At 34.6% G+C, this 6404-nt stretch overlaps 1 pseudogene; it reads right to left on the reverse strand.

Moving 5' to 3' along the window:
• Positions 1–3797: 3797 nt before the first annotated feature.
• On the reverse strand, positions 3798–3920 carry LOC115231490 (annotated as a pseudogene).
• Between the last annotated feature and the right edge of the window lie 2484 nt (positions 3921–6404).

The following is a 6404-nucleotide window of genomic DNA, read 5'->3' on the forward strand; positions in this document are numbered from 1 at the left end:
TTTAGTATTCTTGCTAGTGAGCAGTTGATTTAATTTCAGATATTTCAATTTCTCATTTAAAAATCATCTCCAGCTAATCGTTGAGAGGATGTTGGTGTTTGTGCCGTTGGCGGAGGTTTGCACTCTCTGGGGCACTTGTTTTATTTTTATCTATTCTTGAACCCAGATAACTCTATGAGCAATTATCAAGAAACTTTTGCAAATTTATTATATCTACATACATATATACATATGCATCACATAATATACATCATACATACATACATAATACATACGTAGCATATTTACATATGCATATATATATATATTATATATATGCATATATTTACATACATATATACATATGCACACATAACATATACATACACACAACACACATGCATACATACATAATTCTTCAACACACAAACTCACATAAAGAATCTTGCAAACCAAATCCAAAAACGAATTTAATAATGTTTTATGTAATTGTTTTTTTTGGGGGGAGGGAGATTTATTATAATCTATTTTGAAAGTGTATACATGTATGTTTTAATTATTTCTTCACTAATCACTGTGAACACAATTTCATCACCATATAACTTAGGTTTGCATTGTTTTATATGCCAAAGACTGGGTATTTGGATTAATTTCTGACACATTTCTGGCAATATTTACCTTGTTAATTCTCTCAGACCGTATTTCCTTTGCTTACCTTTTGGACCTTCTCCAGGTCATTGTCTCTTTTCAAATGATCTCCAGTAGTGGGTGAAGTCATTATTGGAAGTCACTGGTTAATTGTTTAAGTGGCTGCCGACCAGTGAAGCTTCAATCCCACTTCCATTATAATTTTATATATATTTTTAGGATTTGAGAAGGGCAGCACCCATGACACTTTTAGGAGTTATGAATTCAATAAATAACACTGGAAAACTTCTAAAGGATCGTTTCTACATTTAAAAAACAAAACAAACAAAAAAATTGTAGTTATGTGTTAATAACTAATTAAAATTAATCCCATTGTGTGAAGAATATTGATCAAATTAGCTTAGCATTACAAAGTTCACTCCCCTTGCCTCCTTGCCAAAAATTGTCATTAACACTAATAACTAACTTTATCCTCATTATGTATGTAATGGTAATTGGTTGAAAATATTTTCTGCTTACTACACTAATTATGTTAGTCTGCACTTAATTGCACTATTTCTATTGTTTATCTAACTACACATCTGAACTTAATGTATTTTTTGTGTACTTATTTGTATTTATCTCTCCATGCTAGCATGGGCAGATAAAATGTAACTTTATCATACTGTTGTAGCAATATTTTGTGTTTAAATTCCTCCTGATAGCACTTGAGGAATGTCTATGTAATTGCTTGGCCCGCTAGAAATAGTAGCCAAATCTCTCTCAAATAACTCTCTTCATTAAAAACAAAAAACAAAAAAACAGATGTGGTAGATAATTATTTCTTGATAGCCTTAAAATAAACAAGACGGTAAAGGCTGGATATCATTCATTTTAAGGTCTTTAGCTTATTATGATAAACACAGTAACGGCCATGCTAGAGCACCACCTTCAGTTCTGCTCAGAGTTGGCCTGGAGATAAACTGTACTAACAAGAATAGCAATAAGCCTGAGTCAATGAAACAGCCCCTCTATGGTTGCTCAACCTGCTAGAAATAACTACCTTCTTAAAAATGTGGAAGGGCATATTAGATTATATAGTCCTATATGAGCGTGTGGTTAAGAGGTTTGCTTCGCAACCACGGTTTAGGTTCAGTCCCACTGTATAACACCTGCGCAAATGTCTTCTATAATAGCCTCAGTCTGACCTTGTGAGTAGATTTGGTAGATAGAAACTGAAGTAGCTTCTCATGTATGTATACGTGCATGTTTGTCTCCTTGTCTTGATATCATGAAACAGTTATTAGCAGGGTCCTTCATTTTTATGGCAAAAACATGTCATCATGTAAGTGGTTTCTGATTTTATTACTCTGTAAAAGTTTGTCCAGACATGGGGAAATATTACCTTGCTAAGGAAGAGGTGAAGTTGGCAGTAGTTAGGGCATCTGACCTTAGAAAATCTGCTGCAACAAATTCTATATGACCCATGCAAGCACACAAACATATACATTGAAGATCATGATGATGATAATGATGGTACTCCTAAAAAAAAGGCCTAATATTCTTTGATCATAAGGCTGACCTTGACCCTAAACAACAACTGATATGAAGCAGGAGTAATATTTGTTTGTTATCGTATGTAGCCAGAAGTCTAACTCAGTGGTTGTTGTGTGGTTTGAACTGCTGACTGTAATATATGGTCTGTATACTAGTCCTGAACACCCCAACACTTTGTTATTGTGTTTTACATGTTTTTTATTTCTATTGATGCAGAAGGTGAAAATCTAATATTAAAAATCACAATCTCAATTTTACAGTTCTCACTCACATTCCATCAACATAATTCTGAACAAGTGTTATTTATTTTTAGAATAGAGTATTTTGTTAATATCACTCCGGTGTTATCTCCCACAAGGATTTGTGTTTGACTTCCTCTTCAAAAATACCCATTCATTTGTGATTAGGACTCTGAATAGAAAAAAAATCTGTAAGGGAAAATGCAATGAAGATGCATCCTGTTTCCTTTTCCTTCTCATCAGTAAAGGATTTGAACAGAATTCTGTAAGCTTGTAAAACATCAGTTTTAGGCTGCCTGGTTTTGCTGTAATACCTAGATCTACTTTGAGCATACGTATGATTTAACAATTTCTAGTCATGAGCTTCCCATATTTTTAGGTATCTGATAATGTCCTGTCCTTTTCTAAGATAGTGTGATTTGAGGGAGATTTGATTGCTATTTCTAACAAGTTGACTGACCACTTAGAGGCTTCTTTGTTGGCTTATAGTTACCTAGTTATTGCTTAAAGTCTAAAGACTAATGTTGCAAAGCCCAAAGTATTGGTAACAAAGAGCACAACATTCCAGTGGCCCTAAGAAATAGCTTTACTTATACTGAACACTGAATGCATGCAAAATTTGCATTGGGCTATCTGGTAGAATATCAGAGAACTAAGGCATTAAATATTCTTTTCTACTCTAGGCACAAGGCCAAAAGATTTTGGGAAAAGGCCACTTGATTAGATCGACCTCAGTACGCAACTGGTACTTAATTTATCAACCCCAAAAGAATGAAAGGCAATTTCAGCAGAATTTGAACTCAGAATGTAAAACCACACGAAATACTGCTAAGCATTTCGCCTGGCATTCTAATGTTTCTGCCAGCTCGCTGCCTTCCCAAGGCATTAATATAATATAATGAAAGTGGTAGTTAGTGATCAAATACATATGAAACAAGGCCCATGTTTTGCTCAGGTACCTCACTAGATGTATTTGATTGTTTCTGTTTTATAGTGATCTAAATAATGCTGGGGCAAACTATTAAAAATCTGACAAGTAGAATAATGAGCAGGTGGTAGAGGTTCGGGTAGGTAGATTGTTGGCAACAAAGGGTTCTTCTCATTAAGTGAAAGGTAAGCAGGATGAATTGTGTATAAGGAGTATGATGCTACAAAGTAGTGAGGTATGAACATTGAATATAGAAAGAACTGTGGACTTAGAGAAACAAAGGGGTCAGGAGTAAGGCCCATTGGATGTTTAACCCTTTAGCAGTCACATTATTTTGTTAAGAGTAATGCTTTTTTCATTCACAATGTTTTGAATTAATGATGGATTATCTTGTAGCTATGAGACTTCACTGTGGTTGGTAAGCAAGCTACTTACCACACAGCCACTCCTACGCCTGTAGTGTGTGATACTTACAGCACCTATGTTTCTCAAGTGGTCACCCATCTAAGTACTAGCTAGGCTCGATGTTGCTTAACTTCGGTGATTGGACAAGAACCGGTGCTTTCTTTCAACGTGATATGGCCGCGCTTTCAACGTGATATGGTAATGAAATCTGTTTTTGTTTGAAATTATTGAAAAAAACTACTCAATAAAACACATTAACTATTCAACTTCTGTAATAAGCAATATGTTCCATAGAAATGAGAAGAGAAAAATCAAATAAAGTTCTATTGAAATTATTGAACATTGAAACTAGAATAGCAGAAATACTTAATATCTTAAAATTTTGGTTTTTCTTTCCCCCTACCCTTCTTTGAATATGCTAATTGAAGCTACTGATCTGATCCATTGAAGATGTAAATGTTAGAGAATTCTGAATTATTATCTGAAATATTAATTTTTGCAAATATTTGGTTTATATATCTTCTTGTTATACATACATAAGTACCCCCCCCCTATCACACACATGTAATTTATTCGTATATATTATATATACACACACATACATACATTATAATGCACACACACACACATACATACATTATAATGCACACACACACCACACACCAAATACTATCATCATTTTGCATATGTTTTCCATGCATGGGTAGGATGGTTTAGTGGGATTCAGTGAGGCAGAGAACTATATCTTTGCTCAAATAACTCTTTTTTTTGGCATGGTTCCTATGACTTGATGCCCTTCCTAACTCCTGGCTGTAGAAACCATACCCAAACTGTGACCTGGTGCAAAGAGGATGGTCCTCCAACTCACTATACATAATATATATATATACACACACTCACACATATATATACACTTATGTATCACCATCATCATCATTTAGTGTCCCCTTTTCCATACTGGTGTATGTTGGACCGTTTGACAAGAACAGACAAGCCAGAGAGCTGCACCAGGTTCTGTGTCTGCTTTGGCATGATTTCTACGGCTGGATGCCTTTCCTAACACCAACCACTTCACAAAGTGTAATGGATGCTTATTACATGCCACTAATACCATTGAGGTTACCAAGTACCTATAAGGCAAAACAAAAGTTGGGGTATATAATGGAGGAATAAGAAACTAGGATAGAAGGTCAGGAGTAGGTATCTTGCTGAAGAGGTGAATGTATAGCTTGCCCACCTGGAAAGAGAGGAAGTGAAAGAAATCAAAGTACAAGGTGAATATGAGAGATAGATATGTATATATTCACATATTTTGTCTGCTACTAGTACTTATGTTAAAAAGCACAGAAGTATCAATAACAGATGAAAAGTCTCCAGCACTGGTGATGGAATTGCTAAATCACATGATCTCTGCTTATTTGAGTATCCACTATCAACTGCATGCTTAGACAAATTTCTCTCCTCTGCTTGATACATTAAAAAAAAAAAACTGATTAATCAGTCACCAGTGTTGCAAATGCTGGTGTGTTGGGTAAAAATTCATTAATGGAAGCTGTATAAATATCATATATATACATATTTATATGCATGTATCTATCTGTCTATATGGATATCTATGTATATATGCAGGTAGATATGGATATATACATATGGATATATATATATATGTATATATATATATATATATATATATATATATGAGAGAGAGAGAGAGGATGGGGAGAGAAATATGGATATATATATATATGTGCGTGTGTGTGAAGGTGTGTGTCCCAGTAGATAGAGTTTGTACTGACAATCACAAGATAGTGGTTTCAATTTCCAGACTAGTGGTGCAAAACAATTCATTTCACATTGCTCCTGTCCCTGCAATGTCTGGCATTCCATTCAATGGGAGTGTTGGTCTTCCCACCCAACCAGTGAGGTAGCATCATTAGAAAGCTGCAATTCAGAGAAGTGCATTGTGATCAGCAGTTTTAACTACATCTGATGGTCTGGTTGATATATATACACACACACGCACAATATATTGGAATAAGGATTTCAAAATCAGGGCAAACACTTTATAAGCACTATGTTAATTAGTCAATTTGAAGTTTGCTTTGAAGAATTTCACATAAAATTACAGAGTATATTAAAAAGTCATAAAGAAGAATGAATAATTACACATCTTTAATTGATAGTTTACAACATATAAAATGCCAACACGTTTCTGTTACACAAGCATTTTAGAATCCTTAGATGTAATGGTTTTGCACACATCAATTCACATTAAAGTGATTATAGTACCATATAGCTCCAAAGCTGTACACCAGCATAACTTTTGCAAGGTACTCCCACTTAAGGGAAATTGCAGAGCACCTTGTAAAAATTATGCTGGCAAACACCTTTGGATCTGTACATTTGGTTTAATATGAATCAATTAGTGTGCAGAACCATCACATCTAAGGATCCTAAAATACTTGCATAACAGAAACAAGAATTGGTATTTTATATTTGTAAGCCATTCTTCTTGTCCCTTATATATATATATACGAGCAAAACACACCCTGGTCCAATAGACGGTGCTGAGTTGTCAAACATTTAACCAAATTTTCTCAAAACAACTTGTCCAACCGTCCCATAGGCCTCTCCTTTGAGAAACACTGATTTAACCTAAATTTGAGACA

The sequence above is a fragment of the Octopus sinensis genome, unplaced genomic scaffold (genome assembly GCF_006345805.1).
Source record: "Octopus sinensis unplaced genomic scaffold, ASM634580v1 Contig18646_ERROPOS355361, whole genome shotgun sequence".
Classification (NCBI taxonomy): Eukaryota; Metazoa; Mollusca; class Cephalopoda; order Octopoda; family Octopodidae; genus Octopus; species Octopus sinensis.